Source organism: Malania oleifera, chromosome 9 (genome assembly GCF_029873635.1).
Source record: "Malania oleifera isolate guangnan ecotype guangnan chromosome 9, ASM2987363v1, whole genome shotgun sequence".
Taxonomy (NCBI): Eukaryota; Viridiplantae; Streptophyta; class Magnoliopsida; order Santalales; family Ximeniaceae; genus Malania; species Malania oleifera.
In genome coordinates this window covers 40,078,618-40,098,126 of record NC_080425.1, presented here as the reverse complement: position 1 = coordinate 40,098,126, position 19,509 = coordinate 40,078,618, and the positions used below count along the sequence as shown (strand labels likewise).

At 38.0% G+C, this 19,509-nt stretch overlaps 1 long non-coding RNA gene across 1 annotated transcript; it reads right to left on the bottom strand.

The window, feature by feature from the left end:
- Positions 1-147: 147 nt before the first annotated feature.
- On the bottom strand, positions 148-791 carry LOC131163726 (uncharacterized). Its single transcript, XR_009139098.1, has 2 exons — positions 677-791; positions 148-542 (listed from the first exon to the last, which is right to left on the bottom strand). It is a non-coding gene; the product is annotated as an uncharacterized LOC131163726 (long non-coding RNA).
- Positions 792-19,509: the final 18,718 nt, after the last annotated feature.

The following is a 19,509-nucleotide window of genomic DNA, read 5'->3' as shown; positions in this document are numbered from 1 at the left end:
AAGCATTAGTGACGGTTTTCTGGTATTAGTGGCGGTTTAAAACTGTCACTAAAGGGCTTATTTTTTGTAGTGAGAGAGAGAGAGAGAGAGAGAGAGAGAGAGAGAGAGAGAGAGAAGATGACATGATGGGACATGTAAGGCAAGATCTTTCTTAAGCGCTTCCTAACGAGAGCACCTCTTTTTATATTAATAAATATTTTTCAAAATAGTTCCCAACAAGAACTAATATAAGCTCAAACTCAGTTTTATTTAAATCCATAAAATCTCAAATTCAAAATTATGAATGGCCAAGTTCATAGAATTTTATGGATGGTACATAGGCATGCAAATAACAATTTGGTTAGTTTTATTTAACTCCAATATGTCTAGAGAGCAGGACTAACAAGGGTAACTGCATACGCAGATATTGAAAATATGACAGTCGCCTCCTGTGCATCCGGCTGACTTGCATTTCACGGTACAGTTCGCCGGAGTGCATGCTGTTGTATTATGAAATATATCTTTATAGCAAGTTGTTGCACTTATCTTCATTATTTCACTTTCTGTAAAAAAAAAATGCATAAATAGTAAATGAAGATCGATCAAATTTGAATGAACAGCTCGATCAAAATTGAATGGAAAGCTAGACATCAATCATTTTAACAATGCAGAGAAGGGATGAGAGAGAGAGAGAGACCAGAAGCAAAGAGGGCGAGGAGTAGCAAAATGATGACGCACGATCTGTTATCCATGCTGCCCTTCTACACTTGAAATTGTTTTGCTTCTTGCTTTGATGTGCATATCAAAATTATTTTCTGGTCTATATATAGAGGTGTGTGGAAGAGTTATGCAGAGTAAGATATATTAATTGCAGGTATAAATGAAGCATACCCTAATTTTAAGCAAGCATTTATTGCTGTAACTTTAATTTGAATCACTTCAAATAGCCTGAACTTTCATTTTCTTCAGAGCCAGCATTTATTACTGCATCTTAAATTTAATTTTAGCTCAAATCCAACAATTCATCCTAAATTTTCTATTTGATACTGCACTTCTTGAATTTTGAAAACTAAAAACAAAAATCCCTTAAATTTTAATTTGTTTGACAAGTTAGTTATTAATTTCAAATGAAATTTTATTTTGTTTTAATAAAATGACAAGTTTACCCTTTTATTCAATTGCGATAAGTTGAATTAGGAAAATAACATCGGTTGTTGGGGTTTGTCCTACATCGGTTGTTGATATGAACCAACAAGCTCTGATTGCACAGGATGATTTGCATATGTCAAGCGGACCCATCACAAAAGCTAGAGCCAAGAAGGTCAAGGAGGCTACGCAAGGACTAATTGAGAAATTACTTGAGTAAGAGTCAATAAGGGTCATGAACACTAAAGAAAAGAACTTTCTTTTCTTCGATTAAGCCTCCTACTTTTTCAATCAAGCTGAACCTCCTACTTTGTTATTGTCACCTTTTTCTGGTAGGCTTGAGTGCCCAATTAATTGCTATCTTTAGGCCCAAGGTTGATGAGATCTCATTTTGTTTCAAAACTTTCATTCATTAATTTGGTAATTTCATTTGGATGACAAATTTTGAGAATTTTATATATCTTTGGTTTAGGATAAGAAGCATGAGGTCCGACTCTTTCCACTTCCAAGCTATGTCGAACGCCTTTCTTTTCTTTTCTTTTCTTTCCTTTTAGATAACAAAACTAAACCACATATTCATGATCGTCACAAATTCTAGCTATATATATATATGCTTTTCTTTTCATGCATATATATGGTCATATTCAGAGCTGTACTAGGTAAGGTTTCAGTTTCTCAAATTGAGCATATGGAGCATGCTTATATATGGTCATATTCAGAGCTCTATATCTGCATGCCTGCGATAAGTTGAATTAGGAAAATAACATCGATTTAACAATTTAAATCAAGTAAGACAATCGATTAAAAACAATGTTGTGAAAATCAGACTAATAAGTGAATCAAACACACAACTAGTTCTTGAATTAAAACCAATCCAAATAGCTAGATCAATTTATGTCAACTAGCTGACAATAGTAATTTTTTTAAAAAACAAGTAAATAAAAATAAATGAAAATGAATTTAAACTTATGGGTGGAAGGGGACTCATTCAATCACTGGTTGTGATTTAAACTCGGTGAGGAAACACTCAATTGCACACAAACACTCTTTGATTTCAATAATAATCTGAAATATATATATATATATATATATATATATATATATATAAACTCTCAAAATACACAATTTCTTCTTCTCTCACTGGTTACTCTCCTTCTTCTCCACCACATACTGTTGGGGTTTGTCCTACATCGGTTGTTGATATGAACCAACAAACTCTGATTGCACAGGATGATTTGCATATACTAAGCAGACCCATCACAAAAGCTAGAGCCAAGAAGGTCAAGGAGGCTACGCAAGGACTAATTGAGAAGTTGCTTGAGTAAGAGTCAACAAGGGTCATGAACACTAAAGAAAAGGACTTTCTTGAAGAGCCTAAGATGGTAAATTGTCTAAAGACATGTGAAGCTGGAACCTTAAACCAATGGGGGCTATTTGGGAAATTTTTATTGTTTTAATTAAAGTATGGACTAAATAGTGGGCCAATTGTGTAAATTAAGCATGACATGTGACTTGCACATGTTTCATTAAATGACATGGCATGCCTAAAGTTATGTGGGGCTATTTTATTGGTCAGATTGATGTCATAACTTATTTTTATTAGTCGGGCTAATGTCATGGGTTTCTTTTATTTTCTATAAGTAGTCAACTCTCTGTTATATTGAAAGAGGAATATTTTTTTGGGTTGAATACAATTCCAAGTGAGGTTTATTTCTCTTCAAATTCTTCATTAAACTTTCACCGAACTTATCAAAGGTGTTACCTTTGTGGCGTGCATCCATTAATTTGATATTCTTGGTTTGTACTTCATGTCAAGCAATAGGTCAAGGATCCACTACCATGTCAAATCTTATTTTGGGTTTGGGGTTTTAAAAAATCTGATTTGCGGTCTCCGAACATTCATTCTTAGGGTTCCGCATCATTTGGTATTAGAGCCTTGGTTCAAATCAGGTTCTATCTATCTTATTTTCCTTATTTTCTTTTGAAAACTCTTTTATCTTATAATCATTTATCCTTATTTCATATTCTTCTATCATTCGATCTACCTATCTTGTTTTCATGTTTCCGAAATTTTCCATCTCTTCTTTAATATCATCCATCATCAAGATAGAATCTTTTGTGGTTGGAAATTGCAAGAAACACAGCATGGTCGATTAGAGCACAAAAAAAAAAAAAAAGCCATTTTGTGCATTCAAAAAAAGAATAAGAAGAGAAAAGGTGGTATTTTGCATTCAACAATAAATAAATAAATAAATAAAGGAGGCGGCATCTTGAAGGTTTGTGCAATTTGTGGTTGTACTTAACCTGGATTCTCCTTTGGCGTTATCATAGTCCATTCTAAAATCTATTCGATTTATTATTCTGATTTGCGTTTTAATATATCCTTAGTCGAGTTGGTTATTTCGTTTGTGTCATTACTATTTTCTTGACTTCGTTTTGTCTTTCCTTCATTGTTTTGTATCCTGATTAATTTGTTTTGTTGTTATTTTCATTGATATCTTGTTTCTAATTCATTGATTCAATTGCTACGTTTGGTTGAACTATTGGTTTGTTTGGGATTAGTTCATTAAAGAACTAAAAAAAAAAATCCTGAGTGGTAAGAGGCACGAGTGTGTGAGCATATTAGAGGGAAAAAGCCAAAAATAAAATAAAATTGTGTCAAAACATAAGCATTGAATGTCATTGTTTGAGGGTAAACACGTAAGGGAGTGAGGATGAATTTTTTTTCTCTCTAATTCCTTTTTGTAGGTTTGAAATCATGAGTAAAAAGGCGGTTGACGCTAAAACTTCTAGTAAGGGTAGCGAGAATGAGAACCCTCCACAAGACTCATTCTTCACCTTGCAAGCCATTCAACAGCTATTTGAAAGACTCAATACGAATTTAAGGGAGTTCAAAGATAGATTGGATAGACAAGACATTACAATTGATGGACTGAGAAAAGGACAATCTAATGAAAGGCGGCAAAGGCCACATACTCTTCCAATTGCTGAATTTGAACATGATATAGATAGCAATGAAGCAAGTGATGATGAACATGACGGTATGGGCATATTTGCTTATTGAGGTGCTAGGCAAGAGCGGTAACCTCGATAGGAGCCAAGGGGTCAAGATAACATCGATAGAAACATCAGAAGCATCAAAATGAAGATCCCTCCTTTTCAAGGAAAAAATAACCCAAATGTATACCTTGAATGGGAGAGGAAGGTTGAGCTCATTTTTGAGTGTCATAACTACTCCTAAGAAAAGAATGTGAAATTAGCAGTTGTGGAGTTCACTGACTATACACTGGTATGGTGGGATCAAATTCTTCTTAGTAGGCGTAGAAACATGGAAAGGCCTATTAAGACGTGAGCTAAAATGAAGGCGGTGATGAGGAAGCGAATTGTATCATACCATTACCACCGAGACTTACACAAACATCTTCAAAGTCTTACCCAAGGTACCAAAAGTGTGGAGGACTACCACAAGGAGATGGAGATGGCTATAATTCAGCCAAATATTGAGGAAGATAGAGAAGTTACAATGGCACGATTCTTATGTGGGTTGAATTAGGAAATTGCTAACATAGTGGAGTTGCAGCACTGTGTGGAGTTAGAGGACATGGTGCATATGGCAATGAAAGTGGAGAGGCAACTCAAACACAAGGGTGGAAACAAGCATGCTACAACAACTTCGGCTTCCCATTCCACATGGAAACCGAATTGGGGAAAATCAAAAGAAGAAAGGGTTGTTTCTAAATCCAAGGAAAAGAAGAAGAAATGCAAAGACAAAGTGAGCAACCATGAAAAAGGTACAACTTCTTCTCAAACTAGTACGTATAGAAATACCAAGTGTTTTAGGTGTTTGGGGACTAGCCATATTGCATCACAATGCCCAAATAAAAGAGCAATGATTATGAGAGATGATGGTACTATTGAGACTGATGATGAAAAGAGTGATCATGAGTCCATGCCTTCATTAGAAGAGTCTAGTGATATTGAGTATGCTATCCATGGCGAGGCATTAGTAACTATGAGAGCTTTAAACATGCATATGGTAAAAGATGAAAATGAGAGCAGCGTGAGAATATATTTCATACTCAATGTTACATCTATGATAAGGTGTGTAGCATGATCATCGATGGAGGGAGCTGCACTAACATAGCTAGTACCACATTAGTAGAGAAGTTGGGATTGCAATGCATAAAACGTCCTAGGCCTTACAAACTTCAATGGTTAAATGAGTGTGGGGAGGTTAGCGTGAATAAACAAGTGTTGATTGTATTTTCAATTGGAAAATATTCTGATCAGATTCTATGTGACGTGGTCTCTATGCATGCTAATGACATCTTATTGGACAGGTCGTGGCAATATGATCGACATGTCACTTATGATGGGTTCAAGAATAGGTATTCCTTTATAAAATATGGAAGGAGTATGACCCTTGTACCATTGACTCCGAATAAGATGCATGAAGATAAGGTGAGATTAAAAAGAGGAAATGATGAGAAAAACAAAAGAGAGGCTGAGAATAAAACAAAAGGAGAGGTAGAGAGCATTGAAAAAAAATATGAGAGAAAATGAGGGCAAGAGAGGAGCTGAAATTAGAAAAAAAAAAAAAAAAAGTGGTAAAATTGAGGGAAAAACAATGAGAAAGGAAAAAGTGAGTTTGTATGCAAAAGAAAAAGAGTGTAAGAAAGCTTTTTATGCATAAATACCTCTAGTTGTACTCATGTACAAGGAGGCATATTTGAGCACTAATGAACTCACCTCTTCCTTGCCTAGTGCTGTTGTTTCTTTGCCGTAGGAGTACGAGGGTGTCTTTCATGTAGACGTGCCCAATGGTTTGCCACCTATTAGAAGAATTGAGCATCAGATTGACTTCATCCCTAGGGCTACAATTCCCAACCATCCGGCCTATAAGAGCAGCCTCAAGGATACTAAGGAACTTCAAAGACAAGTCAAGGAGCTGCTAGCCAAAGGGCATGTGAGAGAGAGCATAAGTCCATGTGCGGTACTCGTGCTATTGGTACTAAAGAAAGATGGATCATGGAGGATATGCGTGGCTTGTAGAGCCATCAATAAAATCACTGCAAAGTATCACCGTCATATCCCTAGACTAGATGACATGTTAGATGAACTGCATGGCTTTTGCATTTTTCTAAAATTGATTTGAAAAGTGGCTACCATCAAATAAGAATGAAACCGGGCGATGAATGGAAAGCTACATTTAAGACAAAGTATGGTTTGTATGAATGGATGGTTATGCCATTTGGTCTCACCAATGCACCTAGTACTTTCATGCGCTTGATGAATCATGTGTCGTGTGCATTTATAGGCAGATTTGTTGTTGTCTACTTTGACGACATCCTAGTGTATAACAAGAATCTTGATGATCTCTTGGATCATTTAAAAAGTGTACTGGATGTTCTTAGAAAAGAAAATTTGTTTGCTAACCTAAAGAAATATAATTTTTGCATGGAAAAGGTCATTTTCTTGGGTTATATGGTGAGTGCTAAGGGCGTGGAAGTGGATGAGAAAAAGGTGAAAGCAATAAAATATTGACCAACACCTAAATCTGTAACTGATGTACGTAGTTTTTATGGGTTGGCTAGTTTTTATAGGCAGTTTGTGAGAGATTTTAACACCATTGCTGCACCTTTAACTGAAGTGATAAAAAAGAACATAGGGTTTAAATGGGGTAATGCACAAGAACATGCCTTTAAAATGCTTAAAGATAGGTTATGTTCTACTCCATTATTGCTTTTACTTGATTTCACTAAAATTTTTTAGATTCAATGTGATGCCTCCAGGATTAGTATTGGAGCTGTTTTGATGCAGGATAAGTGTCTCATTGCATATTTTAGTGAAAAGCTCAATGGGGCAGCATTGAACTACTCCACGTATGATAAAGAACTAAATTCCTTGGTGAGGGCATTGGAAACATGGCAACACTACTTATGGCCTAAAGAATTCGTGATCCACTCTTATCATGAATCATTAAAGCAATTGAAGGGGCAAGGTAAGCTAAATCGTTGCCACACCAAATGGAAAGAGTTCATCAAAACCTTCCCATATGTCATTTAGTACAAGCAGGGGGAAAAGAAGGTCATGACTGATGCACTTTGTCGCAGGTTTGCCTTAATTACTACACTTAGCACTAAGCTATTGGGTCTTGAGTGCATAAAGGATTTATATGCTAAAGATTCTGATTTTCCTAGTGTGTATGAGGCATGTGATAAAGTTTCGTTTCATGAATTCTATAGGAATGATGGATATTTGTTTGGGGAGAATAGACTTTGTGTGCGTAACTGCTCCTTAAGAGAATTGTTTGTGCGAGAGTCTTATAGCGGTGGTTTGATGGGACATTTTAGGGTACAAAAGACTTTAGATATTCTGAATGAACATATATTTTGGCCACATATGAGTAGAGATGTAGAGAGAGTGTGCTCTAGATGCATTTTATATAAACAAGTTAAGTCTAAGGTCTTACCTCATGACCTTTATACTCTTTTGCCTGTACCTAGTGAACCTTGGGTAGACATTTCAATGGATTTCATATTAGGTTTGCCTAGGTCCAAAGGGGGTATAGACTCTATATTTGTGCAGTTGATAGATTTTCTAAAATGGCACATTTTATTCCTTACCATAAAACTGATGATGCCACAAATATAGCTGAGTTATTCTTTAGGGACATTATACGATCGCATGGCATTCCTAGGACAATTGTGAGTGATAGGGATGTTAAATTCCTTAGCTACTTTTGGAAGGTTTTGTGGGGAAAGTTAGGAACTAAGCTATTGTTTTCTACTACTTGTCATCCTCAAAGCAATGGTCAAACTGAAGTAGTTAATCAAACTTTAGCTACCTTATTGCGTGCGGTCATTCAAAGGAATTTAAAATCATGGGAAGAATGCATACCACTTGTTGAGTTTGCTTATAATAGAACTATGCATGCTTCTACTAATTTTTCTCCATTTGAAATTGTTTATGGTTTTAATCCTCTAACTCCATTGGATTTGGTGTTGTTACTTGTGAATGAGATAACTAGCTTAGACGAATGACACAAGGCTAACTCGGTGAAGAGGATCCATGAACAAGCATGACAGCACATCGAAAAGAAGAACTGACAGTATCCATCTCAAGCTAATAAGGGGCACAAGTTTGTTACTTTTGAACTGGGAGATTGGGTATGGGTGCATATGAGAAAAGAGAGGTTTCCTACTAAAATGAAAACAAAGCTACATTCAAGGGGTGATGGACCTTTTCAAGTGCTAGGAAAGATCAATGACAATGCATACAAGTTGGATCTACCGAGTGAGTATAAGGTCAATGCAACTTTCAATATTTCTAATTTATCCCCTTTTGATGTAGGTGATGATTCAAGGATGAATCCTTTTGAGGAGAGGGGGAATGATATGAACCAACAAGCTCTGATTACACATGATGATCTGCATATGCCAAGTAGACCCATCACAAAAGCTAGAGCCAAGAAGGTCAAGGAGGCTACACAGGGACTAATTGAGAAGTTGCTTGATCAAGAGTCAATGAGGACCATGGACACTAAAGAAAAGGACTTTCTTGAAGAGCCTAATATGGTAAATTGTCTAAAGACGTGTGAAGCTGGAACCTTAAGCCAATAGAGGCTGTTTGATGGACTAAATAGTGGGTCAGTTGTGTAAATTAAGCATGACATGTGACTTGCACGTGTTTCATTAAATGACATGGCACATGGCATGTGACTTGCACATGTTTCATTAAATGACATGGCATGTTTAAGGTTATGTGGGGCTATTTAATTATTCGGTAGATTGATGTCATAACCTATTTTTATTGGTCGAGCTAATGTCATGGGTTTCTTTTATTTTCCATAAGTAGCCAACTCTTTATTGTATTGAAAGAGAAATTTTTCTTTGGGCTGAATACAATTCCAAGTGAGGTTTATTTCTCTTCAAGTTCTTCATTGAACTTTCACTGAACTTATCAAATGCACTACCTTTGTGGCATTCATCCATTAATTTGATATTCTTAGTTTGTGCTTCACATCAAGAAATAGGTCAAGGATCCACTACCATGTCAAATTTTATTCGAGTTTGGAATTTTGATAAATCTAATTTGGGTTCTCCAGACGTTCATTCTTGGGGTTCCACATCAGTTATGGAAGGGGCTTGATTGTCAATTATTAAGTGTGAGGAAAAGTTTCACCTAATGAGCTAGCTTTTAGGATTGAGAAGGCCCTTAACCACCCAATACTAGTATCAGAGCCATGGTTCAACATTCTCCTTGGGATGCCGGGTACGTGGTGCCACTGATTTGGAGCCCAATGTGTGAGGGGGAGATTGTTGGGGTTATCCCACATCATTTGTGGAAGGGGCTAGTGGTCAGTTATTAAGTGTGAGGGAAAGTCTCACACCATTAGCTAGCTTTTGGAGTTGAGAAGGCCTAATACTATCTTACACTCGTATCAAAGCCCATGGGTTCTCCCTAGGATGTCGAGCATGTGGTGCTGTCATTTTAGTGAGCCCAATTTGAGAGGAGTTTCGAGCCTGATGTGTGAGGGGGAGATTTTTGGGATTTGTCCCACATCGGTTGTGGAAGGAGCTTGGTGGTCAGTTATTAAGTGTGAGGGAAAACCTCACCTCATGAGCTAGATTTTGGGATTGAGAAGGCCCAAGACCACCTAACACATACTACACAAAAAAAAAAACGAACACCAACTTGTAGGAGAAAAAATGATAAACATTGAGGATTGGCCGGCATGATTTGCGAAGGTGATGGCTGCAAATTTTCTTCTACGTAGGAAATGTATCCATTTCCCATACCTGCTTCTTTGACTTCTTCTTCATCCTTCTTCAACTTCTTCATCTCACTTTCTTCATCTTTTTTATTTTTTATTATTTATGCAATAATATAAGCCCCATCAAGTTTAATATTCAACATCCCCCCTTAAACTTGACTCTTTTGGCTTTATCATTCCTAACATTGTCTTCAGTCTTGTAAAAATATCATGCCTGAGTGGTTTCATGAAAATATTAGTAATCTAATCATACGTTCTACAAGACATCAACTCCACTTCTTTCTTCTTGACATGTTCCCTGATAAAATAATACCGAGTATCAATATGTTTGTTTCTTTCATGGAAGACTAGATTCTTCGCAAGTGCAATCGCTGATCGGTTGTCGATGTAGACTTTTGTGGGGTCATCTTGGAGAAATACCAGATACTTCAGTACATTCCCGATCCATATACCCTTACAAACAGCTGAGCTAACAGCAACATACTCAGCTTCATATGATGACGGCATTAAGATGGGTTGCTTCTTTAATGACAATGTAAATGTTGTATCTCACATGAAGAATGTGAATCCAATCGTGTTTTTTAATTTCATAAAGATCTCTTCCCCAATCGCTATCTGAATAGCCAATAAGTTTGCAATCATCTCTTAATAAATAGAACATAACATCAGTGATGGTACCCTTAACATAGCAGAGTATCCTCTTCGTTGCATTCAGATAGGAGTGGTCAGGAGTCTCCATGTACCTACTGACTAGTCCAACTTCATAGAGTATGTATGGTCTGGTGCACGTCAAATACCTCAAGCTTCAAGCTAGACTCTTGAAATATGTAGGGTCAACATCTCCTTGCTCATTCTTTCTCAACTCCAATCTCATTTCAACTAAAGTTCTCACAAGGTTGCAGTTGTCCATCCCAAACTTTTTCAGTATTTCTTTTGCATAGTGGCTTTGGGAGATGAAGATTCCCTTCTCGCTGTGCATGATTTCTATGCCAAGGAAATAAGTCATCTGGTCAATATCTGTCATTTTGAATTCTTTGACCATGCTCCTCTTGAAAACGACAAATATCTCTGGATTATTGCTGGGGAAGACCAGATCATCAACATATAGGTAGGTAATCAGCATGCTTTCATCTGTCTCCATATTCATGTATAGCACATGCTCATAAGGACACTTCAAAAATCGATTTTTCTAGAAATAGTCATCAATCCTCATGTTCCACGCATGAGGTGCCTGTTTCAAGTCATAGAATGCTTTCTTCAACTTGTACACTCTATCTTCTTTGCCTTTCTTCAAATATCCAAATGGCTGATTGATATAGATATCTTCTTCTGAAATATCGTTCAAAAATGCTGATTTCATGTCCAGTTGGTAGATCTTCCATCCATTTTGTGCAAAGAGTGAAATTAGTTATATGATAGTCTTAATCTTGGCAACTGGGGCAAAGATTTCTCCATAATCAATCCCTTCTTTCTGTCTGTAGCCCTTGGTGACAAGTCTTGTTTTATATCTTTAGTCTTCTCCTTGAGCGTTCTTCTTGGTCTTGTAGACCCATTTCACACCAATAGTCTTGCAGCCCTTCGAGAGATTTGTCAGCTCCTAAGTCTTGTTCTTCTCAATGGATTGAATCTCCTTATCTATTTCTTTTCTCTATTTGCCTTCTTCGTTAGCCTCCTCAAAGCTAATCGGGTCGCTAGTCAACAATAGATAGTATAAAGTAACACACTCTTTTATAGGTTTTGTATTTTCATACATATCAGTTAGGGTACAGGCTTATCTAAGCCTCATGTCTAAGATTTCATGCTCAATTGGTGATGGAGCTCCATTACTTTGTGGTGAATGGAAACTGTGTGGAGGTGTCTGTAGTTAGGGAACTTGTGACTCGATAGCCACTTCTCCTGTCTATGTGGATTTTTCTCCTTTAAGCATCAATTTTGCATCTTTGGAAGATTCAGCGTGGTCCCACTTCCAAGATTCATTTTCTTCAAAAATGACATCCTGACTGAAAATGACTCTCTTGTTGATAGGATTGTATAGTCGATATCCCATGGTGCTATCGCTGTATCAAACAAGAATACACTTCTCTCCTTTGTCTCCCAACTTTGTCCTTATTGTCTCAGGGATCTTGGTATGGCTATGGAGCCAAACACTCTAAAATGACTTACATTGAGCTTGTGAGTACTCCAAGTTTCATGTGGTGTCTTTGCATCAAGACTCTTCATAGGACACCTATTGAGCAAATAGATTGTACATAACACTACTTCTGCCTAAAAACTTTTAGGCACATTCTTATCCTTTAACATGCTCCTGGTCATGTTAAGGATTGTGCGGTTCATCCTCTCAGCTACATTGTTCAATTAGGGAGTGTAGGCTGGTGTGAATTGGTTTTGAATCCCTTGTTGCCTAAGGAATTCCAAGAAAGTTTATGCCTTGTACTCTCCTCCTTGGTCTAATCGAAGTGACTTGATGCGATAGCCACTTTGCTTCTCCATGATAGTTTTGAACTCTTTTAATTTGCCAAACACTTCTTGTAAAGACCTGCCTATTTTACCATATAAATTTTTTATATATAATAACACTTAATATAATAATCCTAATATCCTATTAAACTGATAAAATATGATCAATCTGGACCCATGGGTACCAAGGATATACCTAACATACAACTCTGATACCTAAGCAGCTGAAAACATATAATCATATACATGCCATAATACCTGAAACCATACCAGAGTTCTATTAAATCTGCAATATACATACACATACAATCATCCACAAAACACCAAAAACTGCTCCTAGGGTCTTAAACCAATAATCCATCTAACCCTAGCTTTACCACTTACCCTTCTAATAGGGTAACCTAATTCGTCCCTACTGCCGTGGAGCTCTATCCGCCCCTCTATCTGGATTTCCTGAAATGTTTATATAGCTGGGGTGAGACATCTCTCAGTAAGGGAAATAAACTAACATCATTGTGTGACAACATTAGTATTTTCGTGTTACATATATAATAGTTCTTAAATCATATTCAGTAAAACTATCTATATCATATATGGATAAAACATAATTTATCATAACATAATATAACATACTGAGTTTCTATACATGAAAATCATCTTATATAACTATACATGAAATAACACCCTAGAGGGATAACTGGTTGGTGTCATGTTTGACCCCCATATGACTAGGTTGTGTGGCCCGAAGGCGGGACCTAGCAATGGTTAGCCGATCACGCTAGATCAACATAAGTTTATAAGTACGATGGGTCTGCCCCTCCTGGTTTGGACTGCCAGAGGGATGCCTACACTACCATGAAACCACATTGACTTCTGTTCTCCCACAGTCTCATACGACATGTGGTAGCACTAACATATACATGATTGTGAACATATAGCTACGGTACCGTGCTTCGTGAAAGCGTAAACCAAGCCATCTGGGTTCTAATAACATATAGTAAGTTTTATATAACAATACATAGCTGTTTCATAATAATATCTATCATGATAATATTTTCATGAACTTTTACATATCATATCATGTAAACCACGGCCTTTGTGCTGACATATTATATCTTGTAAATCACGGCCCTTACACCGACATAGTATAACATGTAAAATCATGGCCCTTGCACTGACATAGTATATCATGTAAAACCACGGCCCTTACGCCGGCATATTTTAACATATATAGTTTTCGAATCCCTGTACTGTTTCAACATCATACTTTAAACATCGTTCTTGTGCCCTTTTTAATATCTTTTTGAAAACAGTGATAATATGCTTATTCCGAAAACATAATATTCTGATATTACATAAAATCATAGAATTTCATACTCATGCAAAACAAAAGTAAATAATGTTCTAATTGTAAGATTTGCACAAAAATCATATCCCCTGCTAAAATCTATTAAAATCATTTTCCTGTTAACAACAGTATTTCCAAACCCAGTTCCATAACATACATAATTTTTCTGGAAATAAAAGCTGAATAATAATAAATAAGTTCATGAAAATATTAACCTAGTTTATCCCCTTATATGGCCTACTAAGAAGCCCACCAATTAATCCAAAATTACACTCATGGTTTTCCCCAGCTCAACCCCTGAAATTTACATTTTCCTCAACAAAACTTCAATATTATCTTTCATAACATATTCCCCTCAGTCCAGGAACACCAAAAACCTAATAAAAATTAAAATAATTAACTTATCCAAATGTTGGTATGGTACCCAAGTTGGCCTAACCAACGATCTGCTCCTACAAAAATGAAAAGAAACTTCCCAGGAGTAGCGTGGCGACTTCAGATCGTCAAACTGGCGTGAAATAGGGCCCGATTTCTAGAGAGAAGGCAGAGGGGACGAAGTTAGAGAAAGAGAGAGAAGAGAGAGAGAGAGAGAGAGAGAGAGAGAGAGAGAGAGAGAGAAAGATAAATTTTGCATGTTTCTCTCACAAAAAAATGAATTTTTACCCTTTTATATAATGCTTGTCCCCGTGGCCTCGTCGACAAGCCACATTTCCTCGTTGACAAGTCCATGAAGGAGGTTCGTCGACAAACACCTTCTCCTCGTCAATGAGTTTCACGCCTTAAAAATAGTCTCTCGATAAATGCTCGTCGACAAGACGCATGTCCTCGTCAATGAGCCCAAGAAGCCTGTTCGTCGATGAGCACCCTACACTCGTCGACGAGACCCTACTGAAACCCCTTCTGAAAAAAAAAATCCCTTTCTCCACTTCCTTTATTATTTAATTACTATAATTCTTTAGGTCTCTACATTCTTCCCTTCTTACAAAAATTTCATCCTCGAAATTTACTATCTGTATTAGCACCATTTTTAAAGAAAATGGGCTACTTATTTTATTACTTACCCTCACTTATGGCGGAGGAATACCGTGGTTACATATAGGGTCCTAGAAAATTACAATATATACATAAAATAAAAATTCTCCCAAAACCAAAATATTACCTATTCTATAACCTACAATACTACTCACATATATATCATCTTGCTTTTCATAAAATTAAATCATACTATATTTACTTTACTCGTATACCTAGTGTTGATCTCCACTGAATAAGTGCGGGTATTTCTGTCGTATATCTTCTTCCAACTCCCAAAAGGCTTCTTCCACCCCATGATTTCTTCATAAGACTTTTATTAAAAGAATTTTCTTACTGTGCAATTCCTATTCTTTTCTATCCAAAACCTGCACTAGTATCTCCTCACAAGCCAGTGAATCTCTGAGCTCTAACTTTGCATAACTGACCACGTGGGAGGGATCTGGGACGTATTTTCTCAGCATGGAAACATGAAATACGTCATGCATTCTAAACAAAGCTGGTGGTAAAGCTAGCCGGTAGGCAACTAACCCCACTCTTTCAAGTATCTCGAAAAGGTCAATGAACATAGGGCTCAACTTACCGTTCCTCCCAAACCTCATAACTCCCTTCAATGGCGCTATCTTCAAAAACATATGGTCACCAACTTCAAATTCCAACTTCTGGCGGTGAGTATCAGCATAGCACTTCTGCCAACTCTGAGCTGCACAGATTCTTTCTTTAATGAGGCGGACTTTGTTGTAGGCTTTCTACACTATTTCTGGTCCCAACACTTACCTCTCACCTATCTTATCCTAGTATAGAGGAGAACGACACCTCCTACCATAGAGCGCCTCATAAGGTGTCATGTCGATGCTGGCCTGATAGCTATTATTGTATGCAAACTCTACCAGTAGCATATACTAGGTCCAACTACCCCCAAAATTCAGAACACACGCTCGCAGCATATCTTCTAATATCTGAATCAGCCTCTTAATCTAGCCATCCGTCTGAGGATGAAACACCGTGTTAAAAGATAGCTGAGACCCCAGAGCCTTTTGCAAGCTCCTCCAAAACTGTGATGTGAGACGTGGGTCTCGGTCTGATACTATAAACACTGGCACACCATGGGATCGTACTATCTCTTGAATATATAATTCCACCAGTTTATCCATGGATTAGTTGACTTTAATAGGAATGAAGTGAGCGGTCTTCATCAATCTATCAACAACCACCAAAATAGCATTCTGACTATGCGGTGTCACGGTAAACCCATCACAAAGTCCATAGATACATGATCCTACTTCCACTCTAGGATGTAAAGCGGCTACAACTGGCCCACCGGCCTCTAGTGCTCAACCTTTACCTGCTGGCACGTCAGACACTACTACACAAACTCGACAATTTCCCTCTTTATGCCACTCCACTAGTAAGACTCTTGCAGATCCCTATACATTATAGTACTACCTGGATGAACCGTGTACAAGGACCTGTGAAACTCCTCTACGATCATCTTTCTGATGTCTATATCTGTAGGCACGCACAACTTGGAATGGAACCTCAAGGCCCCCTCATTAGAAATACTGAATTCCTCTCCTTGACCGTCCTAAACCATAGCTATCAACTCTACTAATTATACATCATCTCTTTGAGCGGTCTTTATCCTTTCCTGTAAAGTAGGCTGTACCACCAGGTTGGCAATAAATGGCTAGTGATCATCCACTACCAACTCTACGCCGAGCCTCTCCAAATCCATTATGATCGGATGCTGAATTACTGCTACTAACTAAGCTGCATCCCCTGATTTCTAACTCAGAGTATCAGCTACCACGTTTGCTTTCCCTAGGTGGTAACTGATAATGCAGTCATAATCTTTAATAAGTTCCAGTCACCTCCTCTATCTCATTTTTAGCTCTTTTTGAGTGAAAAAGTACTTCAAACTTTTGTGATTGAAGAATATCTCGCATCTCTCACCGTACAAGTAATGCCTTGAAATCTCTAACGCGTGTACCACTACAGCCAATTCTAGATCGTGGGTAGGGTAGTTCTTTTCATACTATTTCAACTGTTGGGAGGCATAAGCTACGACCCTACCATGCTGCATCAATACATAGTCAAGCCCTTTCAAAGATGCATCACTGTAAATTACATAGTCATCACCTCCAAATGAAATCTTCAATACCGATGCAGTGACGAGCCGTTCTTTTAATTCCTAAGAGCTTTGCTCGCATTCATCATCCCATGCAAATCTAGCATTCATCCTGGTCAGACACGTCAAAGGCCCTGATAGTCCTGAGAATCCCTCTACAAACTGATGGTAATATCCCACCAGTCCCTAGAAACTCCTATTCTCCTAAACATTCATCTGCCTTTCCCAATTTACCACTGCCTCTATCTTTCTAGGATCCACTAAAATTCCATCTCCTCATATAACATGCCCCAGAAACGTAACTTTTTTCTAGTAAAAATTCACATTTGCTAAACTTGTTATACAATATCTTTTCCCTGAGCATCTGAAGTACCAGCTATAGATGCGTCTCATGCTTCTTAAAACTCCTCTCAAGCAAACCAGTATGTCATCAATGAAAACTACAATGAATTGGTCTAAATACTGATGAAAAACTCTATTCATCAAATCCATGAACACAGTAGGAGCATTCGTCAGACCAAATGGCATAACTTTCTATTCATAATGTCCATACCTGGTCCTGAAAGTTGTCTTAGAGATGCCCTCTAGTTTAAACTTCACCTGGTGATAGCCTAACCTAAGATCAATCTTGGAATATACCTATGTACCCTGAAGCTGGTCAAATAAATCATCTATACAGGGTAGAGGATACCTGTTCTTGATTGTCACTCTATTAATTTCCCTATAATCTATACACATCCTCATGGACATGTCTTTCTTCTTTACAAATAGCACTAGAGCTCCCTACGATGATACACTGGGCCAAATAAAACTCTTATCCAGCAAGTCTTGTAACTGATTCTTTAGTTCTCCCAACTCTGTTGGAGCCATTCTGTAAAGAGCTTTAGAAATCGATGCCATCCCCACAAGTAAATCAATATAGAAATCTACCTAACGATCAGGAGGTAATCCAAGTAGCTCTTTTGGAAAGACATCTGAAAACTCCTTCACCACTAGCGTATTAGCAAGCTTTAATTCATTTTTTGACATTTTCTTTACAAAGGCTATAAACCCTTAACATCCCTCCAGGAGTAGTCTTCTTGCTTGCATAACTGACACTAATTGAGGCGGGGAACACACCTGCGATCCCACAAATTTAAATTCTTGCTTGCCTGGTGGTCTGAACATCACCTCTTTCAAATGACAGTCAATATTAGCATAATTAGCTGCCAACCAGTCCATACCCAGTATTATATCAAATCCATACATATCTAGCACAATCAAATTAGCCAGTAACACCCTCCCCTAAATTTCTACTAGATAACCCCTTAGCACTCTACAACACTTCATCACTGACCCTGACGGTGTAGCTACTGACAATTCTACATCTAATAATTGAGTCTCATTTCCAGACAATTTAACATAGGCCGCAGACACAAAGGAATAAGTAGCACCTGAATCAAATAAAATAATTACTTAATATGATAAAACATTAAAGGTACCTGTCACGATGTCGCCTGCAGTCTCCGCATCTCTAGGTGTCAAAGCATAGACACTTGCCGGAACTACATTCCTCTGCTGGCCTCCACGGGGCGCCTGATAGTCTCCCCGGTAAGGTCTAGGAGCATGAGTGGTACCAAGTGGTGTAGGTCAATCTCACACTAGATGTCCCTACCTACCACAACGATAGCAAATGGCTCTCCCCACTCGACACTCTCCCAAGTGTCTTTTTCCACAAGTTTAACAAACAAGGAAATTCTGCACCGCTTGAAACTCACAACCTCCAGTCTTCTGCATTTGTCCTCTGCCATAGTTTCCTCTCCTCCACTGACCCTACCTAGATCCTTACTGGAAGCCTGAAGGCATAGATCTCTTCTTCTGTCCCTGCTTTTCTGCATCCATCCGCTCACTAGCCTCAGCCAATGCAGCTCTTTCGACCAACTCAGAAAAATCATGTATCTTCAACACTACTACATGCTTGTATATTCAACGCCTCAATCCTCTTTCAAACTATCTCGCCTTCTTTATTTCATTAAGAACAACATACAGGGTGAAGCCAGACAACTCTACGAACGTTGCCACATATTGCTGGACTGATTGCTGTCCCTATTTTAGATTCAAGAACTCTTCCACTTTGGCCTCTCTAATAGTGGCTAGAAAATATTTATCAAAGAATAATTTTTTAAATCGGTCTCATGCCATAGCTATCAGCGTCATCCTCTGCTGCTCCATGAGTTTCACAGCAGTCCACCACCTCTCGGTCTCCCCTGTCAATTTATAGGTGGTGAAGAGGACCCTCTGCTCCTCCGTACACTGCATACTGCCAACACCTTTTCAATCTCCTGCATCTAATTTTTTGTGATTGCAGGATCAGAACCTCCTGAAAATGCTGGAGGATTCCTCTTAGTGAATTTCTCTATCATGCACCCATGGCCTGCAGACGGGCCTCCCTACTCTCTGGAGCTCCTAGCTATCTTAACCATAATTTTCTTAGCTACACTACGTAGTACTGCATCTGAATCAGCCTCGCCAGCACTCGAGGGCCTTGCACCGTTACTACCGCTCGCATGGGCACTAATTCCCTAGGGTCCATCCTAAAAAGATAATAAATGTGGCTCAAGGACTCTATTCTTATAATTTACGCATCTAACCAAAATCCCTTAT